Below are 22802 nucleotides of genomic sequence, written 5' to 3' on the forward strand. Positions count from 1 at the left end.
TGCACGTGAAGTCGAGCACTTTACGGTAGAACAGTTTAACGAGGACCAATACCGCACAACCTTGGCCCCTACGCAGACTAATCCAAGTGGTCACACACCTGCACACTGACCGCAGTCAGTGATGCTTGACTTCGGTGATCTGCTGGGAACCGTGTCTTAACGATCAGTCCACTGCGGGACTCAAATACGATGGATTAACGTTTTTGGATTAACGATGGTTATCGTTTGAATTAACGTCTGACAGTAAGTAAAGGGGGGGGGTAACTTCTTGTGAAGAACACGTATGCTTTTGGAAGAACTGTAACTCTTCCGTCTATACCTTACTAAACTCTATTACAATTTAGTATAATAAATGGAGCTTTTCTTTTTTCCTTTTTTTTTTTTTTTTTTGTATTTTTGTGTTTAGTTGCATTTTTACAATTTTTTTTATTGATATTCGCATGCGAAACTTTTCACTTTTTTGACTGCGTTGTCACACTGCATGCAGAATAGTAAGAATTGTAGTTCTATGCCCATCTTCCCAAACTGATCGTCTTACACCGAACCATCCAATAGTGATAACCTAGTGATAAGGTTACATAATGGTTGCAGTTGCATAATGAATCTGCATACATGACAGCTGTATCTGCATATTACATAACAATACATTTACATCGGCTTAATTTAAAATTTTTTGAATTATAGATACCGGTTATTTAGATTCAAACATGCTTCTCAATATCTTGAAAAAAAATATTTGAAAATTTCATAAAACTACAGCTTTTAATTTCGAAAACTTGTGATGAGTTAAACCATTAATGATGCCTCCTGTTTCCCACAGGAAAAAACCACAATCAAATTAGTTTTACTTTTGTTACTAAATTAAGATAGGAACAAAATGCATAATAGTTATATGAACGTAAGGTTCATGGTTCAAATATAACAAATTTCCAGTAAAATGTTAATTTTTACTGGCAATTTGTTACATTTACAAAGTATTGGAAGCGGCGTAAAAAGGAAGAAAAATTCAGGAACTTATACGTGGTGTAGACTAAAACAGAAGAGCATTCAGTGAGTGTGCTTGTGGCTTTAGCTAATTCATGAAAAATCGTTCACTAGTCACAAACAAAATAATTTAAATAGCTTTATACAACGTCGTTAGTGTGTATTCCAGTGTCGCGATTTTCCAGACTCCACGTAATTATTGATTGAACAACAATGCAAATTTCATTTAATTTTTTATTTAATTTTTCATTTAATCCGTCATTTTTCGAATTAGACAAACTCAATAACAACAATAGCTTCATGCAGCGTTAAACCAAAATACAAAAAAAACTGCAGAGCATAAAACAAAACGTACAGAATATTTCTTTTCCTATTGTCAAACATAATCTTTATATAAGCTTCCAAATATGTTGAGTATTATAGAGATTCTATGCTTTTATAAAGCAGTATACTATTCATATCTGAATATACATACATCGATAGTATACGATGAAAATAAATATGGGGATACTGTAAGTTATGGATTTGATCATTCAATGCAATAAGTTTTATTTTTTTTAATATAGTTTCGTTTTTAAATAATTTTACCATGATTAGCTTGTTTATTTTGATGGTTGAAAGAATTTAAAAAAAAAAACAGTGTACTATACTTATATTGCTCAAAGAAAACATTTTTAATAAAACTTACAACACCACACTTAGAAAAGAAATCACTGCTTACAAACTTACTGCTACAAAAGAAGTCAAAGTAACTCCGAAACAAATAATTGTCAAATTTTGAAAACAACTAGCAAGTAATCAAAATTAAAACAGCACATACTTGTTTTTAATAAAATGCATAGTCTAAAAAGTGATGCAGGGGGGAAATGTGTGAGAGATATTTATTGATACGTTCTATTCGATTAAACACTTTTAGTATGTGGCGAAATAAACAAAAAGTGCAATTAAAATTACCAATCTCCTGATTAAGTTATTGAAACAATATTTTTCAAAATACAACCCTTTTTAACATTGAAATAGCAAATTATCATTATGTGTCCTTGCGACCACCACTGTATAAAGCTTTCTAACTCTGCCTGGACTGCTGTGTACATCTGTGGTAGGTAGAGCATCCTACTACGAACCCGGAGATCCTTGGTTCGAATCCTTCCGGCAGTCAGCGAATATTCTCTCTCATACACGCATTCCTACCTCTGCATAACTTAAGAAGCTATGTATTTTTCTCAAAAATGAGTATATACTGCTTCAATCTTGAATACATTTGGTTTCTAAAATTTATTTGAAGCTATTCTTTGCTCAATTTTTGAACAAAGAATAGCTATTTCACAATGCACGAAGATGACTAACTGAAATATATCACATAACCATGTAATATTTCTACGTGTCTCCTTATATGGGTACGTGTCTTCATATATATATATCTCATATATCTGTATATATGTGTTTATTTACAATGCCGACAAAAACTACAATTTTTTTTAAGTGAAGATAAGATGGTTTAGAAAAGCGTGCTCACCATAACCATAGAATATTTCTACTTTCACTCAAACTTGGATAGAATTCTTTATCTATTAGTACTGGAAAATGAGAAGATCAATACAACTGCAACTGTAAAGTATTTAACCGGCACTTCACTGCATCGAATAATAAACGGATTTATCTACTATATGCTGTACTTTACAAACAAACCTAAAATAAGAGATAAAAGTACAAGTTTGTTATCAGAAACCAAATATTGACAAAATTAAAGGCTTATGACAGCTAATTAGATTTTCTCCGAATGTTATTTTAAAGATCTGTTTATTGATTCAACAGAAAAGCAAGGCCAATTCAATTAACGAAATTCCCAGACAGAAATCTCATTTTGTATGCTGTTTACAAATCTTGAGAATGAAATTCATGCTATCTATATACCGTATACAAAAGAATTTTTTAGATGGATGGTTGAATTCTTTTCAAAAGGTTTCCCATTGTGTGGTAGTAAAGCACTGAAGAAAATAAGAAGTAACCAAATCAAATTGGGGATTTTTCTCCTTGAAATAGAGAAAAATCTGAAATGGAAAATCCCTTTATAGGGAACATTCCACGCTAACACTCGCTTTTCAATATATAGATCCATTTTCTCTCAGCTTTTTTTTTTCCTTCTGTTCTACTTCTAGCTCATGTTGCCACCTAATAATGGCCAAATATCGAAACTGTCTCATTCGCACTTAGTTCAAGATGAAATATTTTTCCCGATTTTATCACTGAGTTCTTTAGCTGTAAAATGGCTTTTCTTTCTGGGAACTAATAAAGTAAATGCTTTAAGAAAGTTATAAAATATTTTCAACTCGGAAGCAATGAAAACAACAGAAAAAAGAGAAAACTTTTTCTTAGAATCTGAACTCTCGGATTCTTCAGTTAAATTGGTTTAAAAAATGTCATTTTTTAAAGGTTAGAAAAGCGTTTGGAATTTTTATCAGGAAAAGTGACGAACATCCTTTAAATTTAATGTCACTTTCTCCTTTTTTTCTTTTAAAAACATGCAGATTTGTCTTAATCAAATTTACAAGCATAAAGTGCTTAATTTGAAACAAAATTAAACTAATTTTGTAAAATAAAAGGAAATAATTTATTCTATTTCGGATAAGGAAACTCTACTTATTAAAATAATTTAGTGACTTTCTCTTAGGAAATATATTTAATTAAATACCTGTTAAATTAAGTTTTGATTCACTTAGCTTTTATTACTTAATACAAAAGTGAAAAAAAACTTCATTCATTCAAATGTTTTTGCCAATCAAATAGGGTTACGTGTTTCTTTTTTTTTACATTCAGAAAATTTAGCTTTGTTATTTTTGTATGCTTTATATCAATTTTTAATTATTTACTTTCAATGTTTATTAAAAACAAATTTTCTCTCTTCAATATTTTTAATTGCTTGAATACGGAATATTATCAAAAGTAAGAAAATTTATATACACACTTTCAATTATATTGATCTAGATTTTACTATATTCGGTTCATCTCTATATTCAATTACTGTTGAAAGTTTAACAAATAATTTATGTACTCATAATTTTAACAAACAACGATTTTCAAAAGTTTTTCTAAATATTGTATCGCTTCCGTACCTCAAATATTTTTTAACTGATTTCTCAAGTACTTAAAAAAAAGTAAAAAAAATTTAAGAGGTTTTTTAATGTTTATTTTTCATTAATTTTGGAAATATTGTTGTAGTAGCTTTTATTTCAGTTCTATCACCGTTAAAAACATTACCTAAATGATCACAGTTAAAAGTATTACATAAAAACACTTCAAGGGAAGCAGTTTTAATGACCATTATTTAATTGCTACAAGCTGAATACCCGTTCCTTGTACTGGATTTAAAAAAAGAAATGATCGATGATTCAGTATTAATCAACTCTATGAAATTATGCACAAAACTGAAAAATATATACAAACACAGTTAATTTAGCTAAAAAAATTCCTTTTTTTTTTAATTTTTAACTCTTCCTGGTAACTTTACATTATAAGATTAAGAAAAAACATGCTTTTAGAAGTTAATCCCTTCACAATGAAGATAAATCATATTTAGTATCATTTGGCAAATTGCTATTGGTCGATGTCAACTCATTGTCAGAAATTACCATAATCAACAATTTTCTTTTCTACATATCTCATTCAGAAGGCAGCAAAAACCTATTTCCACAGAGATATCTTGATACAAACTGTAGTATATTCAGTATTTATTTAAAAAAAAGAGAAAATTCTTTCTCAGAATCTGAACTCTCGGATTCCTCAGTTAAATTTGTTAAAAAAATGTCATTTTTTAAAGGTTAGAAAAACGCTTAGAATTTACACAGTGTCTATTATTGAAATTAACTTAGCAACGATGGCGTTAATTATAATAAAACAATTTTTATGAGTCTTCCAGATGAATGAGTACCTTTTCTCTATTAATTTAACACTTTAAAACAATTGTTTTTTTTCAATTAGTACCTATTACCAGTTTTAAGTAATTGTAATTTTCTAAACAATTAATTATGACACTAATATTTTTATAATAATTTAGGTGGACGAAACAATATCGGTACTTATATCGAAAACTAAAAAAAAACCGTCAAACTGAATTGACGCCAGTAATGCTCAATTAAATGTGGCCTTAAATACTTCTGTTATTGCCGTTATAAGAACTGTGGTAATGAGAACCCATTATACCAATGTGCATAGCTTTTGGTACTGTGGTAATAAATTTTTTACCGACCTTCGAGGCGGATAATTACCTTAATATCACCATCATACATATTCATAATCCTTAATATACAATCTTTATTTTTTTATCATTTGTTGTGTATTCCAGTGCATCTTACTACTATTAAATTTGCAATAATCTGAGTTAGATGTTCGACTTACTAAAAGAAAAATTAACTATATAGTATACACTTATTATTTAAAATGTGATATTCAAAATTCCCCATAATACTTCCATGGCTTAATAGATATTTTATGTTTTATTTTTATATTACACTAGTGGACTGCACCCACTGCTCGCTGACGCTCGCCAACCCCCGAAAATTGCTACGCAATTTTACATGGTTTGCTTCGCAAACCAAGCTCGTTTCGCTCGCTACTAACTTAGGTACATTGCAAATGCACAAAATTCTAAGAATTCAAAACAATCATTCAAATCCATATAAAAACTTTTTTCTTTTTAGTAAATACTAAGTCATTAAAATAAATTTGAATTCAAATAAATGACATGTAATTTGTTAAACCTATCAGAAATGTGCTATAGTATAATTCGTGATGTAAATCAAAAATCGTCAAATAAATCCGTAATATATAAATTCGTGAAAAAAAGCACTTTCGACAAAATACTAAAATAGATATTTCGACAAAATACTAAAATAGAGATCTATCGACAAAGACGGCTCACTTCTGCCTAGCTTAATAGTATGAGATTGCCGCAGCTGATGCTTTCAGGTTATTTCAGTTTCCATTTTTAAAAGTGCTATATGTTGAGTCACCTCAGCTAGATTTGGCATGAGACATTTTAGCGGTAATCATTGGTCGATTCGCCGTGTAAGAGAAATAGTAACGTAAACAAAACAAAGCAAACGTTGCCACCGGAGGAAAAGAAAAACAGCCAAAATTTGGGAGCCACGTAAGAGAATTATATATATTAGATTATACTCTTTAGCTCGTTAAGGCTCGTTATTTTTTTGGCAATATATCATTTTTTCATCGAATGAAACATATTTCTATCATTTGTAACAATGTTTCTACAATCATATAAAGTATCATGTCCTCAACTAATATTATCACAGACATCAATTATTCATGTTAATGTCAGAGGTATCTTGAAACTACGAAATAACATTAAAACTTCAACCTCAAGAACTTACATGCAGTTTATATGAACCATAATGCTATCTAACATTTACTTCTAAGAGCCTATTGTATTTGAAATATCAAAAAAATTTTTAGTACTTTTACTGTTTAGCTCGTTAAGCCTCTTTATTTTATTTTTATTTTATTTTTTTGAAATATCTCATTCGAATGAAACATATTTCTATCATTTATACCAATGTCATCATTGACATTGATTATTGATATTTCTCCTTACGAAAAAAATATTTGATGCAAAGTACTTCGTTGAAAAACTGAGTAATTTCATTCCATCTTTTCTGCCAACACAAGAAAAACAAATTACATATCCCAAATGAGAAGGAAAAAATTGGAGTTCAGAAAAAAAATGGTGACTCTTGTTAGTTTCTTCATGCCTTCAAGGAGAAAAAACTTAGAATAAAATGAGTAATCATTTGTCATATTAACCTTTAAAGAATGTCCTTCGTTTATGGAACAAAAATGAAAGTTCTGTGCCATTTTCATTACTAAAAAGAGTTTCCTTTCTTTATTGATTTTTTTGATGCCCTATGGAACAAACTGCTCATGTGAAACGTACCTTTCTGAGGAATCAACATTTGAGCATGAGAAATAGAGATACAGTGATTCCTTACTTTATTTCAGTCAGACGATAAATTTTTATTTCGTTGCCATTTACTAAAAAGTAAAATAGAAACTTCTGACTTACTCTCTCAAATGGGGCTCGTCGGGAAGTGTCTTGTTCTTCTTAGGAGTGAAATATGCCAACGCTTTGTTCAAATTTCGGTTGCGATCTGCAAAATGGGTGCAATCAATCAGTCTCTTTTTATTAGAAAGAGAAACGTAAAAAATGGAAATATATTTTAAGGTCAAATAGCATTTAAGTAATAAAAAAAACTCTGGCTGCTTTAAATTGAATTGTATCAGTTTAGCAATGAAAATGTCAAGTATTTCAATTACACATGAGTTTGAGGCAATAATTTGTCATAGTACTTTAGTTTACCAAATTATTTTATTTTGCTAATTTTACTTTTATTTACTTTTCTTAATGAAAAAATAGGAGCTGAATTGTTATAGAATCTAAGAAATATGATAGCATATGTCAATTGACTCCTTAAAAAACATTTAGATGCATTAACGTTTATGAAATTTGATTATAAAGGGCATTTTTTTTATAAAAGCTCTAAATTTTTCCGCATAAATTTAGTGCTTATTTAAGACATGGAAATTTAGTGGAAGTTATTTTGAAGTAAAGAGATTATACATAAACTCATTAACCTAAAAAATCCTTTAAGGATCTTTCAAAAAAACGCGGCAAAAAATTCTCTGAACTTAAAATCGTTCAATTATTATTTTGTTTTACCATATGACGTCGCTTTAAAAAGATAATTTACAGGCTATGCCTCAACCTTCATTGCCATGATCCTCTTCAAATATACACTTATTAATTCGTCTTAAATCCTTAAAATTAGATAAATTTTATCACTTATTACTATTTATTTCATCATATATAACTTTTCTACTAAGTTTCTAATAATTATCATTCGATTTACCATAATATGGGGGTTAACCGAAAAGCAAGTTTCCAATTCTCAAAGAATTCTTTGAACTGTTTAGTTTAGATCTTTCAAAATTTTCATTCATAATTGAATAGTTTAAAATTTCATTAAATATTTTTAATACTTTTTCGCCCATTAATAAATTAAAAACATGAATAATTATGAAAAATCGAATATAATTTGGATCAAACTATCTTTTGATAAACGATATTTATGAGTGTCTGAAAAATGTTTTGATCCCTTTACATACTTATAGAGAGGCAACGAATTACGTAGAATATAAGACTAACATTAGTAGTTTCCAAGCTTTCGACAATCCTTTGGCTTAATTATAAGGACCATATTTTACTGATTGAGGTAATCTTCTATATTTTAAAGGTCACGAATCCAACGAACCCAAATTCGTTTGATAAATATGTATACTCATTTATAAAGAGGACTTTCTAGTGTCTGAATTCGTAACTTAAAATATCGTCTACACAAAATAAGTTGCATAATTAAGAGGCCCTTCCTCTCCCGATCGAATTCAACTATCGAAGGGATGGGGACGAGAAGGAAAAATTCTAAATATATCTAATCTAAATATTTTAAGTATTCTAAATATCCTTTTTATTTATTTTTCACACCTAAACTAATGATGGATATTAACTCTATTTGGCAGTATCTTTCGATACGTGTAAAATACAGGGCCGCCTCACAATCACAATATAAAGCGTGCGGTATTTTTAAATTCTCTATTATTATTTTGTGACAATATTATGCCAATACAATTTTACAATAAACAGTGTTTCATACGTAGCTTAGTAGTATAGTATACGTAGGTTAGTGTTTTTAGATTTCTGATAAATATCTTTGTTTTTATACAATTAACGTTAAAAGAACTTTTAAGCTTCTTCAAAATCTATTTTCATCAGTTTAAGCAGTAATAAATTTCGATATGAAATAATCTATAAACTGAGAAACGTGTAGTTTTAAATTTACTCAAAACTACGAATTGCGTCATTTTGTTGCCTTAAAGTTTTGAATAAAAGCCATAGAAGTTTTTTAAAAAATTATCAAGCGCTAATTCTCCAGATTCAATGAAGTGACTCTTTTATTTTATATTTTTTTTAAAAATAATTGTGCTTTCTAATGATATTATATTATCAGTTTGTTAAGTACAAAAAAAATAAAGAAAACACATATTAAAAATTTAACCTCTAATCTGTAATACAATTATAATCCTGACCTATAATCCAATACTATATTCTGAAGGTAGAGGTTTCTGGTGGTTGAGTCCTTTAACCACTAAGTTTGCATCATAGTGCGTGAAAATTCGTTCATTAGATCCAAAGTTATTGAGAAAGTCCATTTTTTTACTTTACCTATAATATTCTTTAACAAATGAAATTTTTAGGTATCATTAATAGTTTTTACTACAGTACGACCCACTGTAATAAAAACAGAACTTAACTCTTACAAAAGAAATAATCCACGTTGCGTTCATTCTTTTCAAACTTTTTTCTCTTTCTTGCCAAGCAGAAAATGTATAGATCATCGTAAGTTTGTTAAGAACGAAAAATATCCAGAAAATACAAATTAAAAATTCAACCTATAATCCAAGATGGTGAGGGTAGAGACCTTTTAATTTTGAGCCCTTTAACCATTAAGATTACATCATAGTGCGTAAAAGTCCATTAATTAGATCCAAAGTTATTAAGATATTCCATTTTTTCTCATTTTGCTCCTAATGCTCTTTAATAAATGAAATTTTTATGAATCATTAATAATTTTTACTACTTTACGATCGACTACAATAAAAACCGAACATAACTCTTACAAAAGAAATAATCCGCGTTGCAATTATTCATTCTTTTCAAACTTTTTCCTTTTTCTTGACTGTAACAATTTTCTCAGCAGAGAATGCATATACTACCAGATTAAATGGCATTTCTTGGATGGAGCTTTCTTAAGAAAATTTTTGTTAGTGAATGAGATTTGGTGAGAGTTTTACTTTCCCACATAAACTGGAACGTTTGAATGGCGACACAGGCCACAAATTTTCTCGTTCGGATACTTTTACGAGCCATTTTGCGACGCGTCTAGGTCAAATGAAGGAAGAAAAGAAAATTCCGAAGAAATTTACTTTTTTTTCCGAACCAAGTCTAATCTCTTTTATTCTTCTAACAAAAACTGAGAATAGTCTTCTTTTACTGGAGTTGCTACTCTTAGAAAAACGTTAAAATTGAAGTAAATATTTAATTTTCGCCGAGGGGTTATTGTCTATGTTTGAAAAAGACTAAGAAGTAGAAAGAAAAACAGCGTGAAAAGAAGGTAGGAATAAAATTGTTCCTTTTCTTTATAAAAATTCATAATTCGTGAGTAACGTAAATTATAATTTACGCTCTTGGCGTCGAAATTTTTCTAGACCCCTCGTATATTTTTATGACTCTCCTATTCCGCTAGAAATGAATAGTAAATAAAATTGAGCTTTGCTATTTCTCAAAGTCCTTATTTTCAGTGTGACGTTACCATAAAAAGTTAGTTGCTTTTCTCGCTTTATATGTAATTTGTTTTTCCTTGATTAGAATGAAATGTAATTTAATTTATAAAATGCAGAAAATAGATTACAATTATAAGGAAAAAGAGTAAATAAAACATCACAACTGCCTAAATGACTGTTATTTAGTGAATAAATTCTTCAATATTTTTAAAAGTATAAATTTATTCCTCTTTAATTAGAAAAGATATTCTGAAAAGTATTTTTTAAAGATAAAAAATGCTCTTTTAAGTCAACGGTATTTAAAATAAAATAAAAAGTAAGGCATATACTGAAAAACGAAAGTAATAAAAAAATAGAAGGGGAGAGTGGGGTCAATTGTAACAGGGTACGATTGTAACAGAGCAAAAATTTCGAGTGTCGGGTGCTAGATTTGATTCCCAGGAGGCGCACAAGGTGTATTTAATAAATCTACATGTACACCCCTGATGGCAACCATTTTTATGTAAACTGCTGTTTGTAGAAAATGCAACACCATGAAAGAATCATCAGAATCAAATGAAATTTAATGCAGAAACGACTTGTACTGATACAAATAAATGATGAAATTTTCAAAACAAAAGAAACAAATTAAGCGTCCGAAATCAGTATTTGGTGCAGCCACCACGCGCTGCAATAAGTGCTGCTATACGACGTGGCATGGAGTCAAACAGATGTTGAATATCTGCTTGAGGAAGAGAATTCCATATCGCTTGTATGCGCAACCAAAGTTCGTCTTTGGAAACTGCAGGACGCGGATCACGAGTGAGACGCCGACCAACCATATCCCACACGTGCTCAATAGGCGACATATCCGGCGAATAAGCAGGCCAAGGAAGAAGTTGCATGCGTTGTGCTGAACAGAAGTCTCTAACAGTCCGCGCAACATGTGGGCGTGCATTATCCTGCTGAAAGATAGCTCCAGGGATGCCTTGAAGGAAAGGAACGACTTCGGGCTGTAGCACTTCACGGACGTATCTGTTGCTATTGAGATTACCCTCAATTCGTATCAAATTGGATCGTCCATGATACGAAATCGCACCCCAGACCATAACTCCGGGTGTTCGACCACTATGTCGTTCAATAATACACTCAGGAAGGCAGCGTTGACCGGCATAACGTCTAACACGAACACGGCCATCATGGGTCCACAAATTGAAGCGTGATTCATCTGAAAAGACAACTTGGTGCCAATCAGCTCGCCAGTCTCTGTGCTCAAGAGCCCACTGCCGACGCAGCCGTCGATGATCCGCCGTGAGGGGAATCCTGTATAATGGCACCCTTGCACGCAATCCACGGCGCAGCAGACGACGACGAATTGACGAAGCCGACAATTGTACACCTGTAGCAGTAGACCAATGTGCTGCCAGCTGCCTGGAGGAAGCTGTGCGATCATTCACCGCCATGCGGAGCAGGTGTCGATCATCGCGCTCTGACGTCACCTTCTGTCGTCCAGTGCCTGTTTTTCGAGTTGTTCGGTGCTCGTCGGTCCACTGCTTCCAAACTCGCATCACTGTGGAACTGTTCCGCTGCATACGAGCTGCTATTGCGCGATAGGAAAATCCTCCTTCTCGAAGGCCGATTATCCTCCCTCGTTCAAACTCCGTAAGTTGCTTGAATTTCTTATTCTTCCGTCGTGGAGGCATACTCAGGTCTCACTAAACGTTTGCCACTAACAAATAATCATAGACTATTTTCAACGTCCCGCTACAGCACTTTATTTATACGCTTTCAGCATCAATTCAGAGGGCGCTGCGCGCGCCACGCACGCGCGATGGCTCTGAAACTTTATTAATTTGCATAATATCCTATAATTGACATTTGCTGCGAATTTCATTTGATTCTGATGATTCCTTCATGGTGTTGCATTTTCTACAAACAGCAGTTTAGTTTTGAAAGAGTTACATCACAAAAGATATTTTCACGCTACGTAAGTACTTTTTTTGGTATTAGAATATTATATTGTAACAAAGTAATTTTATTTAAACAAATAAAAATTATTAACCGAATAAGTAAGTCGACACCTTAATTAACATTTCAAAAAAAAATAAATTAGTTTTGTTAATTAACTAGTTTTTAATAAATGAAGCTGAAATTGCGTCTTGAGGACGATTGTAACAATAAGTAAAGGGACGATTGTAACAGCTGAAAATAAATAATCTTATGTTTACAAACCAATACTTAACTCTTTAAGAACCACCAATAGTTTCCTATATCATTTATATTATGTTGAATGTGCATTATTTTATTTGTCACCTTTCACAGCATAAATTAAAATTTTTAACCCCTTATAAGTGTAACCCTTTAGGTCTCTGCTCATTATTATTTTTACTCCTAAAATATCACTACTATTTTGATCAATAAAAAATATATATCACAACTATGATAATATGTATAATTAACTATGTTTTAGTTGAATTTATGAACTGTTACAATTGACCCCGTAAGTGGGGACAATTGTAACAAGTGCACGACTGTCAAAAATTGTTAATAACTAATATAATAACATTTAAAATAAGGTTTTTTTTTCTAGTAGAGGATAGTCTACTCCACTCGTCTGTCAATTAATACTAATAATATATTGGACTTTTTGTTAGTTAAAAATAGTTAAGTAAAATTTGTTACAATTGACCCCACTCTCCCCTACACTCTTGGAAATTTTCCCCAAAAAAATGGTCAAATGACAATTTATTTAATTTTTATTTTACCATATTTAAACAAAACAATCAAATAACAATAAATAAGGAGATATTCAAATTGTTAACTGTGAGAAAAACCTTTTCTAAACTGTTTTCCTAAACTGTTTTGTAACAACCATAATTTTATCGCACCAACAAGGCCCACATAATGATCCCACACAATCTCATGACCGACACAACGAGGGTTTGAGTTCCAGCGTTTACACCACAATATTTCCTTCCAAACATGAAAAGTTTCAAGTGTTATGCACTCCCCAATTTGTGACCCTGAACTATTAGAGTACGATTCTCTCATTTACGCATAGATGGCAGCACCATAGGCAGAAATGTTTATATTTACCATTTCTTACCATACCATTTTTGAAGCCAATGATATTTATTTATTTTTTGTTAACAGTTACTAATTTTAATAAAAAAGTAAACTTTATACCAAAAAGAAAAATTAACTGAAAAATGGTATAAATTCCTTTAAAAGAAAAGCAAAAACTCGTCAAGCTTTTATTGACGCCAATGAGGCATAATTAATTTTGATAATGTGTACTAATTGAAAAAAAATAAGTAATCTCCTTGCTGAAAAGCAAAATGAATGGAGAAATTGTGCTAAATCTTTTATGAGAAGCGTAAAGAATCGTCACAACGCTATGGACGCCAATAATGCTCAATTAATTTTTAGTAGGTACTACTGGTTATTGGAGCAATTTTAATAGGAATCAAATAAACTGTTAGAAATCTCTTGGGAAAAAATGGTTAAATAACAATTTGTTTCATTATCATCTAACCATATTCAACCAAAACAGTCAAATAGCCATCAGAAAGATATAATTCGAACTATTAACAATGAGAAAAATTTCTTATTGAATTATTGTTATTGTTTTTGTTATCACCTAATACGGTTAAACAACCAGAATTTTATTCGGGCCCACTAGGACCACAATATGAAGCCACTTTCCTCGCAACTGGGTACCTACTGTAGCAGAAAGGGCTTATCTGTAAATCCAAGGGGGTTCGAATCCCAGCGTTAACACCACTTACATTCCTTCAACAAATGTTCCAGAGTTTCCAGGATCCTGCTCTCCCTAATTGGTGATCCTGAACTGTTAGAAATGCAAACTCTCATTCACTCATAGATGGCAGCACCACAGAATTACTTAACAAAAAACGTTTAGTATTTCCTAATTCTCCAGATAGATTGCACTACCAGAAAAGCTAATTAAGCCACATCCAATGGTTCATTCAGCAAAACACAGCTCAACGACAACTTAAGTCCAATGTTCATTACCTAACCTAAATCGCAGCGTAACCTAATTCCAATATCTTGTAACATACATTACAGTTTTCTAACCATACCAGTAGTTAATGGTTTCAAAACCGTAAAGGTATGAAATTTTCCTAACCGTAAACTTTACTGTTAATTGGCTGAACAGACTTCTGCTAGTTATTTTACTGTATTTATGGAATAAAAATTCTAACAGTGTATGGTATTGTAGGCACCGTGCATTATATTAATATATTTGGTACCTATTTAGGCCTCATCAATACTGTGCAGTTTTAATGTAGATACTGTGGAAAGAGGTTTTTAAGGTCCCACGAGAGTGATATATACCGGTAAAAAATTTTTGATTGTGGTAAATTTTGTCTATCATAAGTTGGCTTTCAGCAACAGCATCATGCCAAATCATTCTGAATACAGGTGACTTTTATTTTGATGGGATGAACAGCTAAAAACATGTTTTTCTTATTTCAAAATGTAAAGACACTGCAAAGGGTAAAATAGAATAATATTAAAAAAATTATTTATTTTACCTTTATTAATTGTATTGACGAATGTCTTCAATTTCGTGCATGATATCGTAGAGTTGTCCAATGCTGATTTATGGATTATTATTTTCTATTTTCTTAACCCGCACGAAGAATTATTATTCAGAGAGTTAAAATTGAAAGAGTGAATGAATTTAAATAACCTTAAGAGCAAATAGGCTTCATAAGAAAAAGAAAGCATTAAGCTTTTGTAAGAAAAAAAATGTAAATGAAGGTAAAAGCAAACAAGTTCCAGACTTTTATAACAAAAAAAGTAAAAATTAATGAATGTAAATGAAGCTAAAAACAAACAAGAGTCATGCTTTTATAAAAAAAAAAGTATATTTATGAATGAAAGTAAAAGCCAATAAGACCCGTGCTTCAATGTAAATAAAAGTATACATTCTTACAAAAAAATTTATTGGCTCAAACGAATAGCCTTTTCTAGCTTAGATGAGTTTACTCCATTACTTAAGGGATTTGACCTTTATAAAAAAAAAAAAATAACCATGTGCGTATAATTTTTTTACAACTTTTATCTTTCAATATTCACATGCACTATAAATGAATAGACATATTCCAAAACAAGATTTATATTTTCAGTTGGAAAATAAGATATAATGCATCAGTTGGAAATCCTAAAAGAGAATGAATACAGACCTCACATCGTAGATGGGGAAAAAATATTCAAAGACGCACAAGAGGAAAGCAAATCAAATTGATCTCTTAGGACATCGTTTGTAAGTGTAGTGAATATGTATACTCTACAATTCTGTATAAACACACATTACATAGATTGCTGAAAAATACATAGTTATGAAGACGAAAAGAGAGAGAAAGTAGTAAGTATAGGTATTTTTTCAAAAAATAAAACATTCTAAATGTAAAAAGCTTTATAAATACATTTAATATTAAACATTTTTCAGAGTTTTACATATTATATATATATATATATATATATATATATATATATATATATATATATATATATATATATCATAGTATAATAAATAAGTACAAAAAACACGAAGAAAATTAGGAAAAACAATAAGTTTAATTTTTTGCGCATAAGCTGCAAGTAAGTAGAATTCATAAAATAAGTTCAAAATATAGAGAAGACAAGGGAAAAATTACAGAACAATGAAAGAAGGGGAAAAAATAAAAGAAAAATAATAATAAAAATATCAAGAAACCGGAAAAAAAGGATAAAAATTTTAAAAAATTCCGGAAAATAAAGGATATAATCTTTTCATCAGCTCACACGATTATATCCACAAAAGGAGTGCTTTCTAATATTGTAATATTATTGTGGATATAATTCTTTCAACTTCAATTCTTTCACAATATTATCACTTTTCTATTATCTAAAATTAGTAGCATGTTGGCAATTCAGCCAATAACAATATTTTTTCGAAACTTTCTAAATATTTTCATTGCTAACTTACCATACTCTGAAAATTGATTAGAAAAACTTTGTTTCGTTTCTAGTTTTTAAACTATAGTATATTCAATAAAACTTAAAATAACAATTTCACGTATAGTATTTTACCCTCGACTGCCTCAGTTGAGAAGCATGATTATTTCAACCACTAATGAATTTATGTTACAACGTAAGATTATATCCACGAATGAAGATATTTTATTGGACATTTCAAAATGACTACGCTGGCTCTTTATTAAGATTTAAAACTGGTCAGAAGAATCTTACTAAATTATGTTGCTTGATTTGTATGAAAAATCACCATGCTTAAAATTAAACTGAGAGCTTGCGGAATATTTTTAATAGTCGTTTTGGATAGACTGTACGTCAAATAAATCATAATCATGATAATAAGTTTTTAAAAGTCTAGTTCCACGGTGATGAAATCAAAAATCTGTCCTTCAATTTATGAAATCAATACCAAATCGTCAGTCATGAATCCATTGGTACTAAAAGGAAAACAAACTGCATTTATCAATGTATATAAAAGCATAGTATGAATTAAAGCAAAAAAGAAGTCACTTTTTTGCAAATGAAAGGTAACAAAGTTATTACCGTTTATAAAGGGATTGGGAGAAAATGACTCACAAAAAGTGCAAGCCATTAAGAGTCCTCGAAATAATCTCCATGGGCATCCAGCACCTTTAGCTAACGTGTCTCCAGCTGTGCTATCCCCTTGCCGTTAAACTAGGGTATTTGGGACTGAAGGAAAGATTGTACATTTTTGACACAAGTCTATTTCATTGGTGAAGAATTTTCCACGAAGATGATTGTCCTTGCTGTACACAAACAGCTAGTTATTTGATGGCGGTCAAGTCGGAAGGCACAAAGTTTCAAAATCAAGTCACTGTGTCGTGCCCCTGGATCACCCATGTGACAGGCGATGGACGTTGCCATGCAAAAAAGGAACACGTACACTCTCATAAAATGTCTCTTACACACGCAATTGCTGCGAGCACGGGTTTGCTGTGACTGTTTGGCTCGTTGGTAACAGCTCATAGTGAACCATTTGACGACTAGTTCATGAATCTTGCTTGGGGGCTTAAGCTTTTCTGCTATGTGCAGAGATCTTGGGGTGACATCCAATGATTGGAACGCTTGATAGGGTAATACAGAAAGCACTTTTTGTCACTAGTAAGCACATTAGATCATGGCACAAAAAACCATTTATTCGGTAAAATTTAATTTTCAGTTTTACATTTTTTACTTAATGTTTGGTGAAAAGAACTATAATTTTGAAAACCAGAATTCCCGGTAAACCGTTACCATATGAATGAAAAAAGTTACTAAATTAATATTTTAAACACCGTATATTTTGGTTTCATTAACCAAAACTATGGGTCTTTTCTCAAAACTTTCATTACCATACACTAAATTACTAACCAGTAAAATATGGTTTTATTATCATGCAGTTTGGTAGTAAAAGCGATAATATTTGGTAATTTTGCTAAATTACTAAATTAAGGGCTTAAATGCCCTATTTTTGGTTTTATTAACTAGAATTATGTTGTTTTTTTTTACCAGAAATGTCATTACTATACAGAACGGTGATTTCACCATTTTCTTCTCATGCATATCTGTCTATTTTCAAAAAGTAAAATTTTCGAAGTACCTTTTCGTTTGTACTTTAAATGCAATGAAAAATGTTTTATTCTAAAGGTATTCTCTAGATAACTTTCCCCCTAAATAGGAAACACCATTTTAATATTAATTTTTAATGTAATATGAGTATCTTTTTGTTTGAGCAACTTTTATTAGCACAGAAATTGAAAGAGGATTGACATTACGTAAATGTTATGTTTTTAACTTTTCCTGTGTCAAAATACATAAATTTTATTATAAATTAAACTTTAGAGAGTTATTAAACAAACGATATAATTTTTCAAAAGTTAATATTACATGCATCACGCAATATTCGCTTGCAAAAGTGCTTTTTGATAATATTTATTATTAATTGCTAATTACGTAGATTAAAATGAAACATATTTTTTATCAAAGCAAAATTAATTAAAATTTCACATTTCGGTAGAACTTGCTTTTTACTTAAAATAATAAATAGGGATTAATTTTAAACATATTTAACTCAAGATAAAAGCTCGAAATCAATTAGAAAATTTGAAAAGAAGTTTTTGTGCTTATTTATCAAACTGTAAATAAATGCATTAAAAGCAAATTACTTATTTAGCATTATATTCAGTGAAAATTAAAAATTTTGCTTACGTAAGTCTACAGAATAAAAACGCTAAAGAAATAAACTACAGTTGAAAATATAAAAAAATAACGTATCTCTAACAATATTAATTAAAACAATTTTTTCCTACACATATCTTGCAGATAGAAGTTGTTTTGTTTAACTATATAATCTGACATTATTTAGAAAAGAATAAAAATAATGGTTTTGAACTCAAATACTCAAATAAATTAATTCATAAATTTATATTAAATATTTAAAAGAAAATTTGTTATTGAAATATTATTTTCCTAATAAATTAAAAAAAAAACATGTTTCAGATTAAAATTAATGTTTTACATTTAAAAAAACACTTCTTACTTTGTTATTTGGTTATAAGTCTATTAAATTATTTAGAAATTATTATTAAAATTTTTTTAATTCTTTAGATTTAAAAATTTAACTTTTTCCGATAAAATTAATATTTTAACTAATTAACTAGTTGCTTTTTTTTATCAAACAAAATAAATTATAAATCTTTTTTTTTTCATTATTATAACTAAAGGATATATAAGGTTATCGTAAAGAAAATTCTATTTTTTTCCTCTTTGTGTAGAAAATATCCACAAATATACACCGCTCTGAAAAATCCAAACACTTTAAAGATGTTTATGGTTTTACAGAATGACATGCTAGTTACTTTCTAAAATTTAAGCAGTTTTCTCAAAATAAAGCTGAAAATTCGTTATTGACAAAACAAGAACGCAGTTCCATCTTCCGTTTTGAAAATATTTTTAATTTTGAAAAATTTTTCAAGATGACGAAGTTTTAAAATTTGTATAATGCTTTTTATCTATAAAAATAATCAATCAAATATATTAGTTCTCAGTTTCTTAAAAAAGAGCTATTTCTTTAGGATCCGATACCATATCATTATATTTTATATGAGGTTTTTGAAATTCATATAAAATATTTTAATTGAGTTTAACCACTTATTTCAAAATATGATTTAGAGAAAAAAATTATTTGAAATATAATGAAATAGCTAATTTAAATAAACACGACTTTATATAACCATTTTATGTTTTTTAAAGACGTGTATATAAGCTCCTAATGGTGTTTCATAGCCATGGAAAAAATTGGTTTTCTTACAAAAAAATCAACAATTTTTAATAATTTCCCATAATTTTTAATCTAAAACGCTCAAAACATTAAATTTCAAATAAATAAATCTAACTCTTTAAGCATTGACTATTAAAAAATAATACATAAATTAACAGTTATCTAAGTAAACAACTCAAATTTAGTAACATCAAAGCTAATTAATATTTATATAACCGACATCCAAAGATAGCTGAAAGAGCAATTATTCCCCCAAACTGTTAATTTTGCTACAAAAGAAATTTTCTTACATCAATACGTATTATAAGAATGCCTGAAGTATTTTCAAAGATGGAAATAAAATATAACTTCTTAGAAATGCTTTTCAATTCAAGAGAACGAATTGTATTAAATATCCTTTAACTTATACACAGCTGTATGAAGATTCTTGCAAGCTTCAGTGCCATCTAGTGGAAGTCCCGCGAGATATGTTGAAGATGGTTTGTCGGTACCGTTTGATTCGCATCTTTGAAATTCTATCTTTATTACACGCCTTTTGAAGCAATTAAGTTTCGTTCCAAATTATTGCGCGTCTAAATTGACGGAGAATAATACTATGTTATTTAAAACGAAAACCATAGAAATGTTTTGAATCTCTAATTAATATTCCTGAGTATAAAAATGCACAATGAAAAGATATATGAAGGGACTTATTTATATTTTGTTGTGTTGTAAACGAAATTACATAAGTATCTTACATTTTCTAAATTATTTTCTAAAATATTTTCCTAAATTCAACATTCAAAAAATTAATTATTAATAAAACAATCCCACTGTCGAAATTTCAAACTTTCTCTGATTTATTCAGATTTCAGACTTATTAGATTTAAAGAAATTACCTTTAAAATTTCACAGATTAATAACAGATTCTTAACATAAAAGCTCTAAGCTGAATTTAAAATTTTTCCAAAATACGATATGTCTACTTCAAAAAATATGAAAGTGATTTACGTAATTATTTCGATAAAAGAGGAAATTCTTTTACAATTTTAAGACAGTAAAAAGTAATAAGTAGATACTTGTACTGCTATATTATTGGATTTCTATTCAGTGCTTATAATTAACTTCCTTAAATTTTTAAACAGTATTGCATCGTAATAAATTAGAATTGAATGCATATCTATAAGGATTTGAGAAAAAAACAAATGTGTTAAATTTTTCTGAGCAAGAAAATAGCTCTTATTTTAACGATTAAAGTTGCAAAATAACAAAATAATTTTAAATTACTTTTTTTGGAAGAATGTAATTAATTTAAAAAATTATTGTAATTAATATCTTTCGGGAAGAGACCACACCAAATACATATTATAAGGTAGCACATATTTTATATCTTAACATAATAATAGAAATCATTTTTTTTAAATATCATTTATTGTAAAATGTGGTTACACTCTTGGTAGATTAAACATTGAATAGTATCCTTGTTATTCCTGTAACATAAAAAAAAAAACAGTAACTTAAGCAGATCACTATATGCTTTTCACTTATCACTAAAATACTCATGCAATCACTCTATTTAATCTTTCGGCAAACTTTTTAGCATTGCATTTTACTTTTCATTTTATTTCTCCATTTCTCATTAAATCCTCAATTTATTATTGAAAAAAAACTAAAAAACATGCAAGTAGCATGTCAAAGCTAGGCCACAGCAACCATTTTTAAAACCTTCAATTTATATTTCTGAAAAATCTCATAATTTTAAAACGTTTTAAATAACTTCAAATTCTATGAAATATATTTTATTACGGGGCCATCTATTTATTAGAAAGCTAACTATTTTATTAAAAGCAAAAAGTAAACAAAATAATTGTTAAATTTTCTTTCATTTAATAATGTCTACTTCACATTTAACTACTTACTTATATTTTCAATTTATCATTCATTCGCTATTTTACTTTAGCACTGGCTGAGTTGTTCCTGTAATAAAAAAAACCCACATTTTTCAGGATTAATTTAGTGTGATCATAAATCTAATAAGACTAAAATTTTTTTTTTTTGAGAACTTACACTACAATTACTTTTGAATCATATTAGGGGAGCATATTACAGAAATGCAACTTTTTTTTCATATTTCACAGATTACAATGGGGAACTTTTTTTTTGCGTGTGATTTTTTAACCGATTTTGGATATTTTCAAATCTGCAGTCAGTTTCTCTCTCCAAACTACAATTATTTTTAAATAGCATTTTTAGTCCATTTCTTGTCGAAATGTACAAGTTTAAAAACGCTATATACAACAGAGGGTTGAATAAATATTACGACAAACTTTTATGAGAGTTGAAGCACATAATCAGGATTAAAATGTCATAGAAAGCCATATCAAGACGTGTTGTCCGTCATAAGCCACTAGGGGAAACTTCCCTAATATTAATTGTTTCTTCAAGTGCTTCTGAACAGCCCATAATAGGAAAAGTGCCTCTAGCCGCATACGACGCAATTTCCGGGGATGGTTTCTTTTGCAGTTTTAATCCTGATGATGTATCCTAACTCCCTTAGAAGTTCGTCGCAACATTTATGTGACTCCTTGTTATATGCAATGTTTTTAAACTTGTAGATTTCAACAGCAAAAAATTTTGCTTTAAAAGAAAATCTGTAGCTTTATTAGCAAAACTTATCACAGATTTGTAATCCCCTGACTCGAATTAGGCAAGATCAAGTTTTTGTACGAATGCAACAAAAAAATTCCCCAGTGTTATAAGGATCAATATTTAGAGAATTGATTTACGAAATCAATTAAAAAGCATTAAGTATTAAAACTTTCAAAAAACTGCAAAATGCTTTCTTACAAACAAAACATTTCCCACTGCTTTAAAATTTATGCTACTATGGTTAAAACAGGGCACAAAATATCGATTTATTTAAATTCTTTGAGAGTGTAATTTAATTTTGCCTGATCATGCAACCAATCAACCGGAATTACTTCGCCAAATTCCTACTTCAAGTGTTCTCTAAACCTTTCTAATGAAGCATACAGCAGAAATGTAACATTTAGGGTCTTTCATTTCATAGAGAATGAGGAAAAAATTGAATTATATTTTTGTCACTCAGCGAATTTAAGCATTTAAG

The 22802-nt window shown here is 29.6% G+C and overlaps 1 long non-coding RNA gene across 1 annotated transcript; it reads right to left on the minus strand.

Moving 5' to 3' along the window:
• Window positions 1–1352: 1352 nt before the first annotated feature.
• On the minus strand, window positions 1353–21650 carry LOC139426186 (uncharacterized). The gene is made up of 3 exons (XR_011637378.2): window positions 21595–21650; window positions 7061–7145; window positions 1353–2673 (listed from the first exon to the last, which is right to left on the minus strand). It is a non-coding gene; the product is annotated as an uncharacterized LOC139426186 (long non-coding RNA).
• Between the last annotated feature and the right edge of the window lie 1152 nt (window positions 21651–22802).

This window comes from Parasteatoda tepidariorum, chromosome 10, assembly GCF_982258835.1.
Source record: "Parasteatoda tepidariorum strain Cologne lab strain chromosome 10, Ptep-v5.0, whole genome shotgun sequence".
Taxonomy (NCBI): Eukaryota; Metazoa; Arthropoda; class Arachnida; order Araneae; family Theridiidae; genus Parasteatoda; species Parasteatoda tepidariorum.